General features: G+C 42.6%; 2 long non-coding RNA genes across 2 annotated transcripts; both read left to right on the forward strand.

The window, feature by feature from the left end:
* The first annotated feature begins 1,185 nt into the window (after window positions 1-1,185).
* On the forward strand, window positions 1,186-6,381 carry LOC134338272 (uncharacterized). The gene is made up of 6 exons (XR_010016182.1): window positions 1,186-1,319; window positions 3,708-3,728; window positions 3,815-3,841; window positions 4,170-4,214; window positions 5,087-5,191; window positions 5,885-6,381. It is a non-coding gene; the product is annotated as an uncharacterized LOC134338272 (long non-coding RNA).
* A 2,312-nt stretch (window positions 6,382-8,693) lies between these two features.
* Window positions 8,694-20,112, forward strand: LOC134338211 (uncharacterized). The gene is made up of 3 exons (XR_010016169.1): window positions 8,694-8,769; window positions 12,013-12,129; window positions 19,356-20,112. It is a non-coding gene; the product is annotated as an uncharacterized LOC134338211 (long non-coding RNA).
* Window positions 20,113-24,429: the final 4,317 nt, after the last annotated feature.

The following is a 24,429-nucleotide window of genomic DNA, read 5'->3' on the forward strand; positions in this document are numbered from 1 at the left end:
TTTTCACTATTCTCAACAATCTTTGGACATTCCACTCATTTGCAGTTATGTTTTTTTTTATAAAGCTTGATATTATCTGTAATGGCAAATGGTTTTACCCTCTTGATTTTTTTTCTCTCTTTAGAAATTCGTGGATACTAGAATGCTGGGCAATGCCTTATTGGCAATAATGCAATTAACTGCTTCTCTAACTCCAATACCCCAGTACATTTAGAACCCTGGTATATCAGTGAATGTGTGGGGAAAATGCCCAATTTTTCCCTGCCTATTTAAAAAAAAAATCCAATCCAAACAATTATTGCACAGTCAGCTTACTCTGGAAGTAAAGTGATGAGTGGTGTCAATGACCGTTATTTAACAACCTAATCACTAAGGTTCTGGTTGTAACTTGGGTGCAGACTTCATTATTCAAACGCAACCCTGGATTCCAGGGTTGAGGAGAGTGACCGTTTCTGGCATCAAGGAACACTGGTGAATTAGTATGGAGCAGAAACACCAGTGGTTGGAGTCGTACATCACACAAATTTAAAAATGTTGTAGTCTGGAGAGCCTGCTGCAATGTCTTAGGACACTTGTGTAATATCCAACCCTCTGCAGCTACTTCATCGTAAATCAAACTTCCCCAGTAAATGAAGTAATCCAGCCCTGCATGCAACAAGACTGAGATAATCTTTGAACACCGGCTTATGATTCGACAGTGAGCTACGCACAATTAAGATGCAACAAGAGGGAAAGTAGGCATCTATGGTGAACAGTATTCGATGTCAACGCTTCCCTCCACCATGACCGACCACAAGTTTAACCGGACCAGTGGCTGCGTGATCAGATCAACTTGCAACAAGTCCTTCCCTGACATTCATGTCCACCTTGACATGCTGCAATGCACCCAGCCCCCACATGCCTACCCTGCATTCACTAAACCACACACACACAACGGTAGACCCCAATGGCCAACTGCGGGTTCAATTCCCCCACCTCCTCACTGGATCATTACGCCTCACCCCCAGGTTTATCTCCTCTCTCCTGCTGATTCACCCTTTTTGTCCTCATTCCCGCCGGTTTATTCCCCCCCCCCGAGCCCGTCACCATTAACCCCCCCCAATAACCCCCGTCTGGCCGCCGACCCCCCCCCGGGCCTGCCGCGCCCACGTGACCGCGCCGGCCAATGGCGTTCGAGCTGGAGCATCTGGTTGGAACCGGTTCCCGCCTTGTGGCCAGTCGGTGAGAGCGCGCTGTTCGGCAGAAGGTGATCGATCCTCCGTCCCGCCGAGCCCGCCAGCCGCCACCCGCCGCCAGCAGCCGAAATGCCCCGCAAGGCGGTGAGTGCGCGCTCGGTCTCCCGTCCTCCGTCTCCTGAGCGAGGCCGTTCTCTCTCTCTGCGTAGGTGGGGGTTGGGTTTGCGCGGGATGCCCGGCCGTTCTGCCCTGCCTCCCCTCAGGTTCGCTTCACGGTGCAGGCGCGGTGGGCCCGGGTCGGTGCCCCCGCGTTTCACAGCCGCCAGCGCGCCTGCCGGAGCGTGTTTTATTTAATAATCCCCCCCCCCATTCCCCAGATGCGCGCTCCGTCCCCCGGCCTGAATTCCTCATAACGGCTGCAGGGCCCCGCCCCCCCGGCTCGGCTCGGCCCGGCCCGGCCCCGGCTAACGGAGGCCAGCTGCGCGGGAAGCGGCAAGGTGGCCACCGAGGCACCGGGCGAAACCTCCAGGCGTCTAGTTTTTTTTTTAATCCCCCCCCCCCCCCAAGCCACAAGTGCTAACGTTTGGCACCGGCGGTTTGAAATGGAGCCGGAGATCGGAGACTGGAGGGGGCTGTAGGAAGTTGGAGGTTTCTAGGTGGCACAGTATGGCGGAGTGGCAATCCTCTGGCATCTTCCCGCCTCCGTCTTCATCCTCACATTTCCTTTCCCCCCTGCAACGGGGTAGGGCCATCGACTCGATTTTAGTTCAAATCCTAGCAGCCCTACCTGTTAGATTTCGCCGCATTAGCGAAATTTGCAAATTTACGCTCGGCCGTCAATGATTATGTTCCTTAAACATAAACTGTCAGTGGTTCGTGTTTGAATCGTTAACCTGGCTCTCTTCCCCAGTTCTGTAGTGGTTGAGTAAATTTATTAGAAATTAACCTGCCGCGATATTTTGATTAACCTACGTTATACTGAAATACAAATAAATTTATGCAGTTTTGGGAATAAATTATTTATTCAGAAGTCTTAAAATATAGTTTTCAGTCCTTGATTATCTTTTCGACCGATACCCTATTATTTTGACTGAGGTGTCTAATTTTAATGGGACAATGTTTATTCGTTGTACTCTCCTGATTTATTAGTTTCAAACTAGATTCAAATTTGCCTAATTTGTTTGCCCCATTCTGTGTGACCAAAGGCTAGGGTATTGTTATCAGTGTTACTGTATCTCCAAAAACCATGAGGCTTTTGGTTCCATTCCATTTCCGGAACTTTTTCAAGCCTTTATGTTCCAAGGATTGCTCAGAAAAGCACGAGGCATAAAAAAAAAGGTTGGGAACCACTGATCTGAGGGATTCTGAAAGTTCCTGGGTTGGTATAATTAATGCAGATAAAGTAATGATATTTTACTCCTAGCTGATAGCATGGAAAGGACTAACAGTGATGTTCCGTTTTAAATTTAACATGACACCTGAATCTTATGTCACCTGTTGGGCTGCTGCATCCAATTGTATTATTGAAAGACTTTTTTAATACGTGATGTATAATAAGAGTTCAAACAAAGTCTGCCTTTTAGGTGTAAGATTTTTCAAAAGCATTGACGTTTTTAAAACATAATATATGCTAATATTCCAGATTAAGCTGTTTTAAACAGTGTCAATAATTGGAATTTTGTGCAGTTGAGAGAATATCTCCTATGTCATCTTTTGTGTGAAAGGGACAAAACTTTGTTATGTCCTCTGCTTGATTAGAATTTACTGAGGACTTAACTTGAATTTTGTTTTCACAGAAATGCAAATTGGAACTTGGCGCAATTGTAATTGGTGCAACGGGGTGGTTTGAATTTTAATTTGCATAGAATAGAAACTGCTTTCTATAAATTTGCCGCTTTCAGAAAGTGAAACTCAGCTCATTATTTGCAACTTTTGAAATGACAGGAAGTGAGTAACCATTTTGTAGCAGTCCTTTGAACCAATACTCGTAATGATTTTCTACACACTCCTTTGTATTTGCTAATCTAACATAATCAGAAGTCAGCAATTCAAAAGAGTGGGATGGATGGGTTTCTAATACATTTGTGAATTGTGTAAAATACAGAGCCCAGAAGTGCTGTTAGCTTATCTTAGCCATTTCCTTTCAATTTTTGTTTATATTTTCCCTCTTTCTCAGTGTTTCAACGGTTCACAACCTGGGGTCCGTGGACCGCTTGACTTGCATAATGGTATTGGTCTGTGGCATAAAAAAGGTTGGGAACACCTGGTAGATTAATGTTTACTAAATGATACTTTGGTTTACAGTATCATTCAATCACTGCCTCTTTCAGTAGTACTTAAAAAAAAAACATCTGGCAGTTTATCCCAGTCTGCTATATAATTCACATCATCTTTTATGAACTGCTTAACTTATCTCAAAGTGGTGTTTGCCTGCTTTTCCATTTCCTCAATAAAGTAATTTTTTCTATTTATTGCTGTAGTAATATGTGCGCATCATTTTGTAATAAAATACAATTCTCTTTCCTGTTCTAGCCTGACGCTCCAAAGCCTGAAGTAAGTATTATTTTTGTTATAGATTTCACATATCTATGTTATCTATGTTGGAATACTGATTTCCCTCCTTTAAACTTGTTTTGCAGGAACTGAGGAGATCAGCGCGAAAACGGGTAGGTATTTATGATACCTGTAGCAGATCAGCTTGCTGAAGTTTCCATCTCCAGCATGACACTTTCTTGTAAATTTAAGTAAAGTTTTACTGGAGGATTGACTGCATTTCAACATGTCTCAAGTTCACTGCAGCTAATATACCCTCCTAGGTTATTTGAAATAAAGATTTTTTTCGTTTAAAAAAAATGTGGAGTCCTAACACAAGAATAGATAATTAACATGTTACTTTGCTTAACACATGAAAATACTGATTGTTCTCCTAGTTCTTGTACTAACGCAGAGATTGGAAGATGTTTCTCATTCTTTTTTTCCACTGATTCACAACAGCGAACTGTCATGACAACTGCTCCAGCCAAGAAGGCACCAGCGAAGGTAAGTTCTTCAGTGCACCATAGGATATTGTAAATAAATGTTCATTTTCAACCAGCTCTATTCTATTTAGTCAGGCAACTATCTCATTTCTGGTGTGTTCAGATCGAAAATGTTCCTAAATCAATCTTACCCTCTTTAGTTGACCAATTCAAGTGGTATAGTTCAGGAGAGGAGACAATTGATCGTGGCTCCTGATTCTGATTTCTAATCTAATGAATCCCACGTAAGACTGTGAGATGAGAACAAATCTTTGGTGTTGGGTTGGCAAGGCCTCTTTTTTTAAGTCTTTAAGGCAGGGGTTTCCAACCTGGGGTTCGCGATATAAAGAAGGTTGGGAACCCCTGCTTTAAGGGCTAGAAGTTGAGTTATGTTTATAAGAATTGTACAATCTTAGAAGTTCACGGTACAGGACAAACAAACTCTTTCGGTATGCTGCATTCACTCAGATCGTAATGCTCACTAATATAATTCTTAGTGCATTGGGGCCATATTGCTCTGTCTTTCCTATCCAAGTTCCTGTCAAATGCCTTTTAAATGTTGTATCTGCCTTCATCTCTTATGGCATCTAATGCCAGATAGTCAGTCCCCTCGGTGGGGGGGGGGGGGCGGGGGACCTAACCCCTCAGATCCCTTACTCACAATAGTTTCTGACACCTTGAACATCAGTTGGTTGTTGTTCATTTGTCTTTATGTTGAGGAGTGTGTAGCCTATCAATGTCATTTGTACAATTTCCTAATGAGGTTAGGGATAGGAAGGGATTGTTCAGTTCCTCAAGTCTGTCTAGATATAGTCAGTTCCACAGCTTAATTTCAAGCTGTTAATCTAAGTGTTTTTTTTAAATTTTTTTGACAATAATACTTCTGTTTTACAGAAAGATGCTGGGAAAGCTAAGAAACCAAAGGTCGTCAAAGGCAAAGCAAGTGACTCAAACCAGGAACCAAGCACTGCTCCTGCCCAAAATGGAGAAAACAAGGAGGTAACATGACACAGCCTCTGGTATATCCTTGTACTGTTGACCCAAGATCTTGCAGGAATCTACATTTATAATTAGAATTCCTACCTTTGGTCCACTTATGCACTTTGAGCTGTATTGATCAGTAGACAGTTTCTTTATAGGTGTAGTGGTACATCAAGATTAATTTTGATTTGAGAGTTTGGGAAAGCTTGAATCGTGTAGTTATGACCTGTGATAGTGGTGACAGACCCCAGTAATTTAATCTTGTTACATTCTGTGAAATTTCCTGTGATATATAGATTAAAAAGAGTGAAAATTCTAAACTGGATTTGGAATTGGAAATTGACTCCTAACGAGGTTAGGGACAGGATGAGATTGTTCAGTTCCTCAAGTCTGTCATGATATAGTCAGTTCCACAGCCTAGTTTCAAGCTGTTAATCTAGGTAGGGTGTACACCCCAAGAATATGCTAGAATTGAAGATTTAAGCTAGATTGTAATGATGTCATTGACTGTATTAGAATGACTTGCCAGTGCAACCAGTCTTGTAAGACAGTGAGTGAACTCTGAAGGAGATATGGCTAAATTGGGTGGTCAGTAGTTGCCCTCCAATGATCTTACCTTGTGTTCTCACCATAGATCATCAAGGAACACTGATTTCTAATAAAATTTCCCCAAGGGAATTGTAACTAATCTAATTTATTTATTTATTGCAGGCTTGAGGAGCAAAGTTGCTGATAGGCGATGGTATCAACAGCATCTGGAAGGCTTATCAATTTCCTGCAACGTGTGCAGTTGAAAGGAATATTTTTATCAGTTTTTATAAAGGCAACTTTTTTTTTTACTTTTGAGTGAGCAAATGTGGGTGCTTGCATTGTTTTATTTTGGAGATTTTGTATACAGATTGCATGTTGAATTGCTTGATATTAAACTCCTTTTTGCTCCCACTCAAACCCCCCAATTTTGACCATTTTCTATCTCTTCCATCAGATGAAGTTATGTTTGCAATGTCTATTCATGTTAATGGCAGTTCCTGACCCCTGTGTGAAATCATTATTTTCAGATTTGGCAATTTAAAATTTAAAAACACTTTTTTTTATAATTACTGTTTGAAAATGGAAATAGTAGAATCTCTTTTGGCTCAAATGGAATTTTTAATTCCACGGAGTTTTAAATTTGCTACTTAAATAAAGTTGGATATTGTTTTGCTTGTCATGTGTCTATTATATCTAAATGGCATGGCTTCCATTAATGGTGGCTATTTTTAGTTCCTTGGTCTATTCAGAATTTCAGTCAGATGATCAATGTAATCTAATCCACAATTCAGAGATGTATTTGTATCTGCTTTTCCTCAGCTAGAGCTAAATGTGTTTATAATTGTAGCTCTTTCTGTAAGTACCTGACAAACACTGATATCTCTTCCCGGACATCCTGTGCACATCCCATGTGAGGGTTGTAGTAACAACTGTGAAAAATACTGTTTAGTAGGGTTTCCCCACCTGGGGTCCACAGGCCCCTTGTTTAATTGTGTTGGCCCATGGCATAAAAAGAGTTGGGAGCCCCTGGTGTACAGCAACAACTTTTAGCATGCTTTCGCAAGCTAGTACCCAGAAGTTCTTGTTTCAGTGAGGAAGAAATGAAGACCAATTCCTCTTCTTCATAATAAAGCCTTGGCTTCTTTATAAAGGAGCAGGTGTGCCTTAGTTTAATGATGCTTCCAATACATAGAATTTTCATATTTTTTGTGCTCCAGTTGCTGTTTGGGACACCAAATCACAGCTTTTGAGTAGAAGTATTACCTAAAGCTCCATAGAGCCTGAAGGTGAGCCACAATACTTGCTTGCAGGGCACGGGTGTGTTACAGATTTCTGTAACCTTTATTTATACATTCTAGTTTCTGTATTTGCATGGATTTGAAGAATTGCAGCTCAGCCTAAGATGGCCTGCATGGAGTAACATGGCAGTGGGCAGTAGAGCTTCCTCCCCCTCTTAATTGAATTGTTTAAACCAGCAAGAACCAACTAATAGCCATTGGTCAAGTGTGTGAGAAGCAAAGGAAGTTGTGCCTCTTCTGTAACTTTTTACAATGCAACAACAAAAAAAAGTTTATACAGTGGGAAACAAACATATCAAATGTACAGTTCATAACAGTTTAAAAAAAAAGCACCCATAGTAGAATGGTATAAAGTTAGTTACCACCCCACCCTCCCACTATCCAACTCCAAGCCAACCTTAACGATAAGTTGAACAGAACTTTTATCACCAGGGAGCTGTATTTATAACAAAGAAGTTATATTGCCTACTACCTCTTCTGTAATTCTTAATCGGGATGGGAATATATTTACAGTAGAGTCTTGGTGAAGGGTCTCAGCCTGCAATGTTGCCTATTCCCCTCAATTGGTGTTGCTTGATTTGCTGAGTTCCTCCAGCATTTTGTGTGTCATACACTACATGCTTGAGGAATTTGCATCTGCAGAATCTCTGTTGAATATTTGTTGTTTTGGGTGGCTACTCGTAACCTGATTATAATTGGTTTATAGTTGGTACATTGTTCCTTAGAGCCTGCTTTACTAATGTTAGTGTTAGGATTTTGGCATTCAAGTTGAAAGCCAGACATTTTGGTATGGAAGTCATCACATTATTTTGGAACCAGTTAAATAATATAAGCACTAAATTTAAAACAACATCTGCAACCTTCATGCAGACACTTTAATTAATTCATCACTTTTTAAGATTGGTATGAGGCCTGGTGGTCATTTGTGCCTCTAAATCGTGTTGAATCAGATCAGGTGGGGAATGTTTTGGTAATTTTTGCACATCTACAGCTCCAGGGGTTGGCATCATGGCAGTGACCAATATGAAAGAACACTTGTTTTTACTTTAATAAACGCAGCATTAATTATACATGAGCTAAACGCTAAAATGAGAAACAGACGAGATGGCAGGCAGCGACTATTCGGAATCAACAGGCTTGGGTTACCGTGACGGGTAAAATGCTTCAAGTTATACAAAGCCGACAGAAACACACCGAGATCGCCCGATCATCCACACTAATCTTATTGTGTTTCCCCACGTTCCAACACACACATTCGGGGCAATTTACAGTTGCCATCTCGTACGTTTATGCAATGTGGGAGGAAACCCACGTGGCGATGGAAAACTTGGAGGTGGCAACCGAGGTGAGAATCGATTCCGTACTGTGAGACAGTGGCGTTATGAGCCGCATTCCTGTGCCGTCGAAATGACCAAAGAAGGTAGAATTGAAGATTATGCCTGGATTTGACGCTTGACTCACGACGAATAGCTATGAACACCAACCCCCGGGATCAATTCCCATACTGAACCACGAGTTGTCTCAGGACGGGAATGGGGAGTCAATGTCAGATTACAGTTCCCCAAAACAGCAACCTCCCCAGGTATTAGGTTGGACCGGTTCAGAGGCAGATTTGGAGCCGCTCCCAGTAGGCTGGATTTGAAGGCGTTTCCCGTGGTTGTAGTTTGGGAGCAGGGCGGAAACAGTTTTAAATTGCCTCTTGTGTCCGCAGTAATGTAGTTCGGTTCGAGTCCCGGTTGGTCAAGTGGTCGTTTACCACCCTACACGGTAAGTTCTCTCTTTTTGCTGTGTTTTGTATAGATTTACTCGCCTAAACTGTATAAGTACGAGCGGCACTAAGCAAGCTATCTTAGGTTGAGCTGCAATTTTTAAAAATCCATGCAAATACAGAGGACTAGGACAATAGAAAAAAAAACCGAGGCAGAATGAAGAAGTTTAATAGGGATGAAGAACATTTCCGAACGGCGCTTTAAACTAAAACTCAAAACGGACATTCAGCCTGAAGCGAACACGCATCTGCCTTGCGTAATGTAGTATGCCCGCAATAATTTCTACCCTGACCCACGTTATAAAAAGTACACTGTCTGGTAGGAGGACCCATTCGAGCCATCCAATCCATGAGGACATTCCTGTTCTTTACTCTTTCTTCAAATTATCAAAAAACAAGTGCTTGCCCAGCTAATTTCTCAAAGCTCTGGCTGCCGGTTTTCACATCCCTTGCAATCAATAAATACCAGAATATAGCCACTAATAATCTGTAAATATATTTTTCATTTATCTTCTGTATTTTTCTTGTCAATTAATGTTACTGCAACTTTGAATTTTGGGAATGGTTCTTTCTACTTAACTGATTTGTGCACTCTTGAACATCTCACAACTCTGGTTCAACAAAGCTTACGGTAACTTCACCTAGTCTGGTCCTACTGTTAAAGCAGAGCAAACAGGAATTTGTGACACGAAGGCCTCAATGTTAAACTGGAAACTGGACATGGCAAGCGAAAAAAAATAGTAAACACGGAAGATTCTGCAGATGCTGGAAATCCGGAACAACACACACAAAATACTGGAGGAACTCTGCAGGCCAGGCAGCATCTATGGAAATGAATAAACCCAAGGGTCTCGGCCGGAAACGTCGACTGATAGATACTCTCTAACCTCCAGCATTTTGTGTGCATTGCCATGAAGGTAGTTACAGAAGAAGTTTAAATTCTAACAGTCTGCCTGTGACAGTTTCCTCAATTGGATAATATAATAACTATTTGAGATCTCTCTCTTTACTTCTTCCATGATAAGACAGCTGGTTGTACTTCACATAATGATTTGTTTGCAGTGGTCTATCTTGTTTAGGTGGAAGCAACCATCACAATTGATTAGCTAAATAATCTCTGGTTCTGTGGAGTTCTGATTATAGCTTCCTCCACCTTCCCCTGGGTGATGTGATGGGACTAAAGACTTGCTTTCTGCCTGATTTGCAATTTGCACCTGATGCTGGAATCTTGCAGTGTTAAATCACAGAACCGGCAGCCCAGAATGGTTCTCATTATTTCCTGAATTCTCTAGTATGTAAGTGGAAAAGATCCTTTGACTATGTGGCCTCTTGCTGTTCTCATGACTATGGATTTGCTTCACACGGCTTCCCAAGTGCTCTGTTTGCAGTTAGGAAGGGATCCAATGAGCGGACAGGGAGTGAGTCAATTAATGACAGCACATTATATCACACAGAGTTGGTAAATGAAAATGCCATCCGGTTTGTGTTGAGTGAATGCCCAATGTTAATTGGTCCTCAGCAGCTCAGGATGAGTTTAAAAAGTTCCAAGCAGCATTAAACTCATCTCAATGATGAATGTCCAGCATCATTCACTGACTCTCACCACACTCCAAACTCAGGCATGTGCATCCAAAGTGTGTGACCCTCAGGAAAAGCAGGCCCTTTTGGAGAGGAGACCTGTGTGGGAGCAAACCACAGGCTCCAAATCACATAAGAACTTAAGAAATAGGAGCAGGAGTAGGCCATCTGACCCATCGAGCCTGGCCCGCCATGCAATAAGATCATGGCTGATCATGGTTATCTCAGCTCCATCTACCTGCCTTTTCCCCATAACCCTTATTTCCCCTACTTTGTAAAAATCTATCTAACTGTATCTTAATTATATTTAGCGAGGTAGCCTCAACTGCTTCCCTGGGCAGAGAAGTCCACAGATTCACCACTCTCTGGGAAAAACAGTTTCTCCTCATCTCCATCCTAAATCTTCTCCCCTGAATCCTGAGGCAATGTTTCCTAGTTCTGGTCTCACCTACCAATGGAAACAACTCGGGTTCAACCACTTCCATCACAGGCACAACCTTCCCCCCATTGAGGTGCTTCAAGAAGGTGACATCCATCATTAAAACCCCTCACCATCTAGGATATGCCCTCTTTGTTTTGTATCCATCGGGGAGGAGGTATAGGAGCCCAATGACTCCCACTCAGCTTTTTAGGAACAACTTCCTCTCCTCTGTCATCAGATGTCTGAACAGTCTATGAACACTACAGTTAGTCAACTTTTGTAATTTATGGTCATTGCTGCAAAGCAACTGATTTCATGACAGTCAGTGATAATAGACCTGAATCCATTTTGTTGGTGCCAGTGTGTGGGAAGAAGGAAGGTTACCAAAGAAATCGATAACTCAGTGGGAGCAGAAAGTGGATCAGGGTCACTTTGGCAGAGCTTCTGAGATGTTGTTTTCTGCCCCCGTCTTGCAGTTAGTTCAGATGTGAGGAAGAATTTATTGCCCACTGAGTGGTGACTTCCTTGGCTCTCAATACACACAGCCATCAAGGGATTATTTTAATCTTCCTTATGGCTGCTCATTGCTGCAATTGTCCTTTCCTGCTGTTGAGGGGAATGGGACTGCAGAGATGAGTCTTAATAATTGACAGATGCTTCCAACTCAAGACCATGTAAGGTAGATACTTTATTGATCCCAAAGTAAATTACAGTGTCACGGTTGCATTACAAGTTCACACACATACAAATATTAGGAGAGAAGTAAGAAAGAATAAAAAAAAAAGTTACCTCACGTGGTCAAACAGGAGGAGATGCTCTCCAGAAAGAGGAAGGTGAGGTAGGTTTGGGTATATCCAGTAAGAAGAAAACCAAACAAAAGCCCGTCTGAAAGTTTGCAGTGTCCGGTGGAAGATGGTGGACATAATGGAGTCATGTTATGTGATTAAACTTGACCAAGGACCCTTGGGTCCTGCCAGTACTGTGAGCAAGGAGAGAACCGATGTGTTTATGTCTGCTCTTCAGTGAAGCGTCTGCCTCGATCCTGAATGCACAACACCGATGTTTTTTGACAGATGGTTCAATAGTCCAGTGACATCACCAAATGCAAAAAGCTCAGTATAAAAGGCTGTGTGGAACCAGACATCCGGCAGACGAGAGGTTGGGTTAAATTCCCTTCAACGAGATGGGGCTGTGGTGATTTAACCAAGATTGTTCGGTCAATAATGTGAAGTTTTCTTCTCAGGGGGGATATTTGGAATTGCATGCTGCCCTCATCTGAATCAAATGCTATTCTTTCTCCATGCTGGACATGATCATTCGGCTGAGCAGATTAACTCCTAGTTACTTCCGACTATTACAGGTAAGTAGACATTAAGTGCATTTGGGAATGTGCAGTGGAGAAAACAAGGCAGCGTTCAGTAAAACTAGAGCAGCTACAAAGACATTAATGGAGTAAACTCCAGTGTTATTTATGTTGTCAGTTGCAGAAGGGGTCTATAAGGATAATGTGGCAGATATAACATACGTATATGCATTTCAAAAGTCATTGAAGATGCTACCATCCTGTAGATTAGTGATTAAATTTACAAACGTAGAACATATAAAGTTGGACGAATAGCAGAGTAAATGTTTTACCGGTCTGGGCAACTGACTTAGCATCTCACTCTGTGAACAGTTTCATGTCCAGCCTGATATCTATTCTACTACATCTTCACTAGGATTGGTGGTGGAATCATTGATATTCCTAAATCACATAAAATATTTTAGTTTCTGGAGTTTGAAATATAATTTCAGAACTTGCAGATGTTACCAAATTGGGGTATAGTTAATGCTGAAGAAGACAGCATGTTTAAGTTTGGAATTAATAAATTTGTACCTTTGGTGTGAAGTTTTAAAGAGTTTGAGGTGCATTTAGTTTTAAGAACAAAGGCAGCATATATTTCATGGAAAATAAGTAAATAGAGTAAAAGAATGAAGGAATATGTAACTTACTGAACTATGAAATTCACATTACTAAATAATGAATCACTTGCAGCACAGGGAACACTTCTAAACAGGTTGAAATAAGCAGCAAATTTATGTTAAAGACATGCAGAATGTTGGTTAAATCTTACAGTGCATTGATCTGTGTGTGTGTGTTTAGAGAAACTGAGAAAAGTGCAAAAAAATGCAGAATGTTGGTTAAATCTTACAGTTCACTGATCTGGTGTCTGTGTTTAGAGAAACTGAGAAAAACTGTGAAAAAGATGATACATACTAGAATTGAGAGATTGTAATGACTAACATTCAAGTGTCTGGGGCTGCCTTTGGAGAAGGAAAAGCTAAAATTTGAGGATTTTTTGTGGAGGATGCAATATAGAAAAGACGTTTCCATTCATTGGAACAAACAAACTGAAGGACATTGAATTTATGGCAGTCACTAAAGAGCCCAATAGGAACCCAGAGGAGCTTTCTTTAGTCAATATGGTCAGAACGTAGAAGTTGCCACCATGGGAGATGTTGAGGAGATGGGCATAAAACTATTTTGAGACAAATGCTTGAGGGAGAAAAGAATAGCAGAGTAAACTGATAGTAAAAGTAGGAAGAGGGGGAGGTCTTTATGGACCTGAAAACCATTTAGACCAGTAAGATTAAATGATCTGTCACTGATTGATAAGCAGTTGGAGACACACAGTGATATAATGATCATTATTCACAGATTCTCTAACAGATGACATCTCTTGGGGATAAACATTTAATTTTCTTTTCCTTTCCGTCTTTGAGATTATGATTGGGTGGAAGTTCCTGAGACTAAGGTGCATTCCTGATGAAGCTGTGTTGTAATCTTAGGACAGAACCACACCTCAACCTTCACACAGGGACATCTAGAGTGGGCCAGCTACCCACAGTTTGAAGTGGTACACATCTCAGTCTTGACCTCATCTGGTAGGAAAGCACAACCTACTGTGGATACTATAGAGAGAGCGCAGCGGAGATTTGCAAGGATGTTTCCTGAATTGGAGAGTGTGCCTTATGAGAATAGGTTGAGTGAACTTGGCCTTTTCTCCTTGGAGCGACGGAGGATGAGAGATGACCTGGTAGAGGTGTATAGGTTGATGAGAGGCATTGATGGTGTGGATAGCCAGAGGCTTTTTCCCGGGACTGAAATGGCTAACACGAGGGGGCATAGTTTTAAGGTGCTTGGAAGTAGGTACAGAGGGGATGTCAGGGGTAAGTTTTTCACACAGAGGGTGGTGGGTGCATGGAATGCACTGCTGGCGAAGGTGGCAGAGGCGGACACAACAGGGTCTTTTAGGAGACTCTTAGACACGGTGCTTAGTAAAATGGAAGGCTGCGCGGTAGGGTGATTCTAGGCAGTTTCAAGAGTGGGTTACATGGTCGGCACAACATTGTGCGCCGAAGGGCCTGTAATGTGCTGTAGATTTTCTGTCTTTCTCTGTTTACATGCATTTCCTCCTTTTGGGGAAACTGGGACCAACCTTGGCATCTGTATTGTGATCTCTTGTCCCAATCTGTCGATTCACCCCCAGACCAGGAATGGAGTCCACTTTGCTCTCAACAAGTTTATCGAAAAAGTGATACCCATTTTCCCAGATAATAATCTTTCCTTGTCTTTTTTTAAGGAACTGGAGCGTTTCGACACATTTCCTTTCCAGTTTACAATATAATTCACAGCGACCAGTACTCACAGTTCCCAGACGAAGAATAAGTTCTTAAATGACACCCTGTTGGGTGTCTGTCTCTATGGTATGGACCCCCTTTCTTCCCCCCCCCACCCCCCAGCGCTGGTCCCAGTAGAGGGGTGGGGGGGGGAGGGAGAGGAAATAAAAACCGTTTGTTAGTAAATCAGACATGGCACAGCACTATCAGACGGAGGAGCAGCGCCATTTTGTAGGGTGTTGGGGAGAGGAAAGGCATTAATGTGTCGGGATCCCTGACGGCAGGAGTGAAGAGAATTTCATTTTTGAGATTCTTTGACCCAGGCTGGAATGACAGCTGGTTATTTTTGTATACTCATTTCACTGATCCCTACTCCGAATGAATTAGAATCAGCAGCTGTTATGTAAGCGACAGAATTAAATATTAAAAGCAACATCCCGAAGGCAAAGTCTGCATCAGTGCTTTTGGTTCACGTGTCTTTTTTAATACTTTTGATGCTATGCTCAGTTTTTGATATTTCTGATAAGTTTCTGCATTACTTATCTTAATTTAACTAATAAATATATCTACATTTTCTATAATTCAGTTCTTCTTCTCTATTATTCTGCATTGCATTGAACTGCTGCCGTAAAGTTAACAAAATGTCACGTCATATGTCAGTGATATTAAACCTGATTCTGAAAACCCTAGAGTCCAGAATCTAATTGTTTCGGTGAGGCAGCGGGCAGCGTTTTACTGTTACAGCATCGGCGACAATTCTGCTGATCCTGCCTGTCAGGAGTTTGTACGTTCTCCCCGTGACCGCATGGGTTTCCTCCAGGTGCTCTGGTTTCCTCCCACAGTCCAAAGACGAAAGGGTTAATAAATAAATTGGTCACATGGGTGTACTTGGGCATGCAAGCTCATCGACAGGAAGGGCCTGTTACTACATGTATCGCTAAGTACAGTCTAATCTCTCCATGAGGCAGTGAGCTGGCCTTTGCCACAATCCCCCTTCATTACCAGCCCATGAGAAACCCCTTCATGGGGGTCAGATGCCCCAAGACACCTAACAACATGGAAAATGGCTGGAGTGATGGCACTGGTGTGGTGGAAGGGAAAGCTGGTGATATGAGGTGCGGGCTCTGTCAGGAGCAGAACAAGGTGTATTTATCTTCCTGTAGCTGGGTGCACTTACGTACAGAGATACCTGGCTCCAGGCAGATTTCTGTCATCACATCAGTTATGATTGTTGCTCAATTCTTACTAAGTAAGTGGATGCCTGCTGGAAGAAGGGGGTGGGGGAGTGGGGTTGCTTTGCTGCTGATTATGCATGAGGGGGGCTTTGGGTTCTCTTGTCACATGGATGAAATCACTGGAGAGACAGAGTCACTGGGAGATACAAAGCAGCTTCTTTATTCAACACCGCAAGGTACAGCAGGCATCATACGGACAGAGACACTTTTGGTGGAAAGGTCTGCTAGCCCAATGTGGGCTCGATATTTATATGCTAAACACAAAGGCAATCGCTACTTAAAAAAGTTATAGATGATGCTTCCTTTTGGAGCTACCTACAAAACATCACACCTTCAGATTTCATCCTTTCCTTCCGACGCCAACATGTCTGGGTTGGTATCCACGGCCTTTAGGAATGCCAGTTAAATTCACAATACATTTATTTGGCATTTTTACGTGCTAACATAGAAGACAATTAATATTTATAAAGTATAGATAATACTGTCTTCGAAACTACAGCATCTGGTCAAACTACGGTGCCCAGAAGCTTCTGGTATTCACACCTTTTTAGGAAGTACATTGTTGTGGATTCAATCCACAGTACTTTGTCAGATAGAAGTCTGGTGGCCAAAGTCATTTAAGTGTAAACAAATCATCTACCCAAAAAACTCACTCTAACAGGTTCTAACGTTTTTTTCCCCTGTCAATCATTCTTGGGGGTTTCTTCTCTTTCGAGGATGCCTGCACAGATAAAATTTTAAGGTTGTATACTGTCTACATTCTCTGGTATTCGTGGATGTCTATGAAGAGTAAGAATTTCAGGTTGAATACTGTCTACATTCTCTGGTATTCATGGATGTCTGTGAAGAGTAAGAATTTCAGGTTGAATACTGTCTACATTTTCTGGTATTCATGGATGTCTGTGAAGAGTAAGAATTTCAGGTTGAATACTGTCTACATTTTCTGGTATTCATGGATGTCTGTGAAGAGTAAGAATTTCAGGTTGAATACTGTCTACATTCTCTGATATTAAGTGGAACCATGGAACTTACTACCCGTTACACCACTGGTGTTTAGGGCAGCAGTGAAGGCCCTCCCTCTCTGCCGAGTATAGAAAGGCTTCTTCATTGCTGTTTCCGTAACAATTTTTATTTTAGATCAGTCAGGGTTGTTAGCCCTGAGCTGAACCCCCAAAACTGGGGGATTGGTGGATCACTCTTAGTCTGGCCTCTACCCTTTGACCTTTGTGGCATCGGTGACCCCGCCAAGAGCCAAGCCATAAACCCCTGACAACAGCCAACCTGGCTCTCTAGGTCTTTGAGGCACGCAAGCCTCCAAGCCTCGACAAGGTTGTGGACCTCTTGGAAGGTTGTTGGTCAATAACTAAACAATTAAATCAGTAACAACACTGGATCCCAATGCAGGAGTCCAAGAGACAAGGGTGTGTATGTGTTTCCACTTGTGGCCTCTTCCCAATGTTCCCATTATTCTAGGAATCTGTGTTCAGCCAATTCCCAGCTTGCAAAAGTACGTGAGCTAATTGCTCTATCAACCAAGCAGATCCAGTGCCCTAGTTACAAAAATCAACTCAACTAATTAGTATAAACAAAAGAGATTCTTCCAGTAATTGCCCCCCTCTTCACCATTCCCCATTCCTGTTCCCGCGCTCACCTTATCTCCTTACCTGCTATTACTTTCCTCGGGTGCTCCTCCCCCTTTTCGTTGTTCCATGGTCTCCTGCCCTCTCCTATCTTCTCCAGCACATTATCTCTTTCACCAATCGACTTCCCAGCACACCTCCCCCTCCTGATTTCACCCATCACCTACAACCTCGTACTTTTTCCTCCCCCCCCCCCCCACCTTGCTCCGACTTCTCATCTCTCTTATTTTTCGGCTCAAAACGTCAACTGTTTACTCTTTTCCATAGATGCTACCTGGCCTGCTGAGCTCCTCCAGCATTTTGTGTGTATTACTTTGGTTTCCAGCATCCGCAGATTTTCTCTTGTTTGAGTTTCTACAGATGACGGAAATTCAGAGTAACGCACTGCAGGTGAAGGTTCTCGGCCTGGAACGTTGACCGGTTATTCCCCTCCATAGATGCTGCCTGACCTGCTGAGTTCCTCCAGCATTTTGTGTATGTTATCTAACCAGTACCCTCACAGGTGCCTCAGAACCATTAGTAATGCGGTGATGGGTGTTAGAACCAATCCCATTACTGAGAGAGTTCGATCGGCATGATGGGGGCATGTGTGCCCGGGAAAGGGTGCATGGGGAAAGTACAGAATGTAATTATTTAAAATGCAGGCTAAGTACAGAAGTAGGAACAGACTTCAAATAAAAGGCAAATAGTCAAAAACAAGAAATAAAACAGATAAAATAATAGAAGCAAAGGGGAAAAAAGAAACAAGAATGGAAAGCAACACACACAAAAAGTGCTGGTGAACGCAGCAGGCCAGGCAGCATCTATTGGAAGAGGTCCAGTCGACGTTTCGGGCTGAGACCATTGGTAATCAGTGAAAAGGAAAGTTAACAGGGAAGTCAAAAAGGATAAAGGAATTATTTTTGTGCTTGAAGAGACAGTAATGACAGACTTGGGCAGCATCAATGGGGAGTGAAACAAGGCTGATATTTTTGAGTAAAGGATGCTTTCCTTTGGGATCTTTCCTCAGTATTACGAGGACATTAAGGTGGCATGTAAGATATTTGCATTTATTGGCTGGGACATGGAATGTGGAAGGAGAGAAACCAAGGTAACACTAATCAGGCTGCAGCTCGACCACTGTGTCTGGCCACGATACTACAGGAAGAAGCTGATAGCACTAGGGAATACAGATGATACTTACAACAATATTACTAGGGTGGCGCAATTTAGTTAAGATTTGACTTTGGGACAAAAGAGGCTTTGGTGAGATTTAATAAATTTATAAGATTATGAGTGACCCAGATAGGGTGGAAAAAATAAGACCTATTTCACTCACAGAGTAATTCAACAAACTAAGTGACAGAGATTGAAGATGATTGAGAGGAAGACCAGAGTGTGAGGAAGGTGACTTCCAGCCACAGTGGTAAGGGTCTGGAGTGATGCAAAATTCTTCATCATATTCAAAGGGTAATCTGATGACTGATGAACATTTGAACCTGGGTTTATGGTAGGACTTTAGCATTAAAAAAAAGTTGGGGAACCCCTGATTTGTAGAGCCATTACTTAGAAGTACTGTATATGAATCGCGGGTTGAAAAGCGAAATTAGCCCAGTTAGACCTGCTTTGTCCGATGAGAACAAAGCTGGCCAAATGGATTGTGTTGTGTTCAATATTGAGGGATGGTGCAGAGCACGCCAGGAAGCCAGCATGCAGGATATTAAACTGAACTTTACTCTAATGCAACAACCACTACAGATTGCTCCTGTATTTTAAGTTTCTATGATTCTGTGACTGGAGAGCCAGAAGTGGGTACGAGAAGGCCACAACAGAGAGACGACTTTCATGGGAAGCAATTTTATAAAAAAAAACTAATGCGCTTGAAGGTGAAAAGTTTAGCAGATTGAAAGACAGAAGTTTGGGGCAGAGGAAAGTTGGAAGGGTTCTAACCTTGATTATCTAAAAATCTTTGGGAGTTGGTGAGAAATGTTCCTCCTTTAGGTCAGGATGGAGGTAAGAGGTCAATAAGGAATTACGATTGAACTCACTGGTGTTTTTTTCGATTTGCATAGAGGCAGCTTGCGGGTGAAGCTGTGATTCACAGTACCGACGGACTCATCAACCTTTCGGCACTGCTGCTCGCCGTACTGGGCACTGGAGTGTCCTCCTATAGCGTCAGGAGGATGACTGAGAAACAGGGGTCTCCGTCAAGCAGCTGAAACCCGGGCCAGCCAGCTAAAAGGCAGGGATATCAGAGGACAAGCAGCCACAAACTGGACAGGAATCGACGTAACATGGCCCCCTCGTGGCATTCCATTCAAACTGGAAGAACCTAAAAGGGGACTAGCTGAGAAAATGACTGATGTTGGAGTGGCTGATCCAAACCCTTCCGGAATGAGAATCTTTTATGTGGACTTTCAGGTGATAACTGATAAAATGCAACTGCAATTAAATAATTTAAAGTTGTTGTATTAACAGCAAGGTACATACTCAAGGAGAGCTTAGCATCAGTTGTATCAAGGCTCTTCTGGCCTGTGTGTCCTAACAATTGTAATTTGAGGGCATATCAAGGTTCAAAGTAAACACATGTCACCATATACAACCCCGCGATTCATTTTCTTGCAGGCATACTCAATAAATCTATAATAGAATAATAACTATAATAGAATCTATGGAAGACAGCACCAACCTGAGCACTCAGCCAGCGTGCAAAAGACAAAAAACTGCAAGTACAAAAAGAAAGAAATAATAATAATAAATAAATGAGCAATAAATAGTAAGAACGTGAGGTGAAGAGTCCTTGAAATTGAGTCTATTGGTTGTGGGAACATTTCAATGGTGGAACAAGTGAAGTTAACCCCTTTGGTTCAAGAGCCTGATAGTTGGGGGTAATAACTGTTCTGGAACCTGGTGGTTTGGATCCTGTACCACCTTCCTTTTGGCAAAAGCAAGAAGAGACCATGTCCTGGGTGGTGGGGGTCCCTGATGATGGATGCTGGTCTCCTACAGCAGCGTTTCATGCAGACATTCTTAATGGTGGGGAGGGCATTGCCCATGATGGGCCGTAACAACTACTTTTTGTAGGATTTTCCATTCAAGGGCGTTGGTGTTTCCATACCAGGCTGTGATGCAGCCGGTCAATACACTCCCCAACACACATCTATAGAAGTTTGTCAAAGTATTAGATGTCATGCTGAGTTTTTGCAAACACAGTAGGGGTGCTGCCATGCTCTCTTATCAGTGGTGTACCTCAACAGGTTGTTGGGCTCAGGGCTTGATCAGTGGACCTGAGCATTTAAACAGAGACTCTCCTCTGTACACTGTATCCCGGATTTGTATATTTGTAATACAGTGCTTGGGAATCGTTCCGAACTTAGACTAGAACATGGAGAATGGATCTAGTATTTGGTTACGCATAATCAGAGTGCTTTTCCTATCACTGGTTTGTCATACTAGGGGACTGGTGGTCACAGACAATGAAGCAATTAATATTAGCTCATTTCTCTGGGTTAATCTCAGTTGAAATGCAGCTCGGAGCTGTGAGACAGACTGTTTACACTCTACCAGCAGACTCAAACGTGGTCTTCCTTGCACCCTCACAGCAGAATAAAAATGGCATCATTTGGGGTCGATGATTTGAACTCTAGTGTAAAGTGAAGTTAATTCAGTTGCTGTGCTCTCACTTGCTTTGACTCTCAACTCCAAAAGCATCCAAGCTTGAAATATGAAAATGAACAAAATTTAAAAAAAATCAGACTTGGTGCCAAGAAATTACATAAAAAAAGGCCTCATTAAACTCAGTGTCTGTGGGAACAGGGGTACTTGTGTGCACACCTCATCGTCACTTAATCATTGTTCATGCGTTTGATTTGAGCCCAATATCCACTGGAGCTTCTGGACAGCTGTCTGGACAGCTTCCAGTGCCACGAAACTGAGTTACATAAGAGATGATGTTGCGACATTCTGCTTTATGTAAGTGCAGCCACCTGGCATGAAGCTGCCCTACATACGCATCAGGGAGCATTTTATTTCCAACCAACCTCAACAGATGTGACAGTCCGAACATGCCCAAGGGAGAAACCGTATTAGATGCACTCCAGTCACGGACTGCTGCACAGGCTCGTTCAGTCAGGACTTGTGTGCGTCCCCACACACCGGCCCTTTTGACAACCCCGTTCAGCAATCGGGTTTCTCATCCCAGACAAAGCAAGCCCAAAGTACATATACAACCCTGAGATTCATTTTCCTGTGGGCATTCACAGTAAATACAAGAAACACAATAGAACCCATGAATGATGCACCCAACAGGACGGACAAACAACGTGCAAAACAAAACTCAACAAACTGTAAATAGTCATAGTCATACTTTATTGATCCCGGGTGAAATTGGTTTTCGTTACAGTTGCACCATAAATAATTAAATAGTAATAAAACCATAAATAGTTAAATAGTAATATGTAAATTATGCCAGGGAGTAAGTCCAGGATCAGCCTAGTGGCTCAGGGTGTCTGACCCTCCAAGGGAGGAGTTGTAAAGTTTGATGGCCACAGGCAGGAATGACTTCCTATGACGCTCTGTGCTGCATCTCGGTGGAATGAGTCTCCGGCTGAATGTACTCCTGTGCCCAACCAGTACATTATGTAGTGGATGGGAGACATTGTCCAAGATGGCATGCAACTTGGACAGCATCCAAAAAGAAAGGGGGAAAATAAATAAGTAAGCAATAAATATCCAGAACGTGATATGAGGGGTCCTTGAAAGTCAGTCCATAGGTTGTGGGAACATTTCAGTGGTGGGGCAAGTGAAGTTATTCCCACTGGATCAAGAGACTGATGGTTGAGGGGTATTAACTGTTCCTGAACCTGGTGGGTCCTGAGGCTCCTGTCCCATTTTCCTGACGACAGCAGTGAGACGAGAGCATGGCCCGGGTGGTGGGGGTCCCTGGTGATAGACCCTGCTTTCCTGCACAGTTAAAGCAGGAGTGCTTTATGCTCTTTCTGAACTACTGAAATGAAAACACTCCAAGCGTAATTTCTATCTGCGGAAACCCTGTTCTGCTGCAATCATTGTACAGTTTTCAGTTAGAACTGAGCTCAGGGCGCTTCCCGTAGATCAGAATGCCGCTTTGTTGGTTTGACGGCTGAAAAGTGCCTCGGACGAGTGATTATCCAGACCGCCCTGAGACGGAGAAGTTGCTGAAATGCAGCTGTGGACTGAGCACGGACAGCATGCTCAGACTGGATGGTCACTGTGGCGCACCAGTGTTCGGTCCGCGGAACGATGCTGCGTTTCCTTTCCAGGCCTGGGCCCGACTCTTCACTCCTTGCTGCTGGTGCTGCCTGACCTGCCGAGTTCCTCCAACATTTCGTGGGCAGTGCCTGCCAAGTTAGTTCTTGGTCCCGTTTTCATTCTGATCTGTCTGTGGCTTCCTGGACTGCTGTGGCGAGCTTGCTTCTATCTAGATAGTCTTCTGGAACGCGCACTGCAGTTTCCTTTTTTTGTAATTTATTTTTTATTGAAGTTCACCATACACAATGCCCTACAAGACCTTTTTAAATGTGAAATACCCTTAGAAAGTAAGACCATATATTTTGGGTATATACCTCAAGAATGGTGGAAAAGAGATCAATATTTAATGAGTATACTGCTGGTGGCTGGTAAAAAGACTCTGACCAGGAAATGCTTATCACAGGAGAGCCCAACTTTAAACGCATGGATGGAAATTACAATGGACATTTACAAAATGGAGAAGATAACAGCATCTGTTAATCATAAGTTGGAACAATTTGATTCATACTGGGAAAAATGGTTCAACTACATAACACCTCATAGGCCTGATTTTATTCTCACAAATCAAAGAATATGTTGTAAAAAAAAAATCACTTCCTACTTGTACATAGTTTTCTCCTTTTGCTTGTTCTTTCTTTCCTCTCTTTTCTATAGGTGTATAACTCAGATAAATATTATGTGGAGATTTGTGGCAAATATGATTATATGATATATATGTACAATATCTGAAATACATCTTATGGAAATGTGTAAGTTGCCCTCCATCCTCTCCCATATCCTGGTTACGTCCCTTTCTTCCCTGCTCCTTAAAAATGTCTTGCTATCGGTAACCATGCTGTTTATTGCCTGATCTGCCACAGCCTTCTGTCCTACTACAAATTCTGTCTGTGCTTCAAAGCCTCTTCCACCACTTCTGTGGCTGAAAGGTTAAATGGTTTCTCTGTCTGCAGACGCTGCTTGACTGGTTGAGTTCTTCCATCATTTCTGTTTTTGCTTTCTACGAGATTCTGGATGAGCGGGATGAGTGCACAATCAGATTTGTGACTCCCGTCTTATCTATGAATCAGTTCTCAGTACCCCTCGTGCATTAACACTGAGCAGGGAAGCTTTCTCGTACCAAGAATGAGGTGCTGCCATTATCTGGAGGCTGTTAGCTTGCAGCTCCGTGAAATTCGGTATTGGACAAGTCTTTTAAGCTGGGTTAAATTAGGATGTCCACATTGTTCATTCATTATGTGCCGTGTCGTATGATGTGGGTGATCATGGTCTTTCCATGACCGTGATTGTTCTTGGCAAATTTTTCTACAGAAGTGGTTTGCCATTGCCTTCTTCTAGTCAGTGTCTTTATAAGATGGGTGACCCCACTCTTCAGAGATTGTCTGCCTGGTGTCAGCGGTCGCGTAACCAAGACTTGTGATGTGCACCAGCTGCTCCCATGTGACCCTAATCAAGGGGGCAATGCAGGTGCTACTCCTTGCCCAAGGGTGATCTGTAGGCTAGCAGAGGGAAGGAGCACCTTATACCTCCCTTGGTAGAGACGTATCTCCACCCTGCCACTCAAGGATGAACACATAGATTTGAAGAGCTTTCAATGTGTCCCTGGTGCTTTGGAAGCCACCAATGTCTATCAAAGCTATTTATGTTATCTTGCTTTTCTAGGATGTCAATATTCTTTGGATAAATAACTCCTAAGTTACCTTCATTTTAACTACAGCAGGGAAAATGTCTACATGTTGTTAACATGATATCAACGAGTTAGTTCATCTTGTGTTTATAGTGTTGGGCTTGCAATCCCACCAATGCAAAGCGGGAAAATAGAGTCCACTTTGTACTCAGATACTGAAAAGGAAGTATTGG

Source organism: Mobula hypostoma, chromosome 26, assembly GCF_963921235.1.
Source record: "Mobula hypostoma chromosome 26, sMobHyp1.1, whole genome shotgun sequence".
Lineage (NCBI taxonomy): Eukaryota > Metazoa > Chordata > Chondrichthyes > Myliobatiformes > Myliobatidae > Mobula > Mobula hypostoma.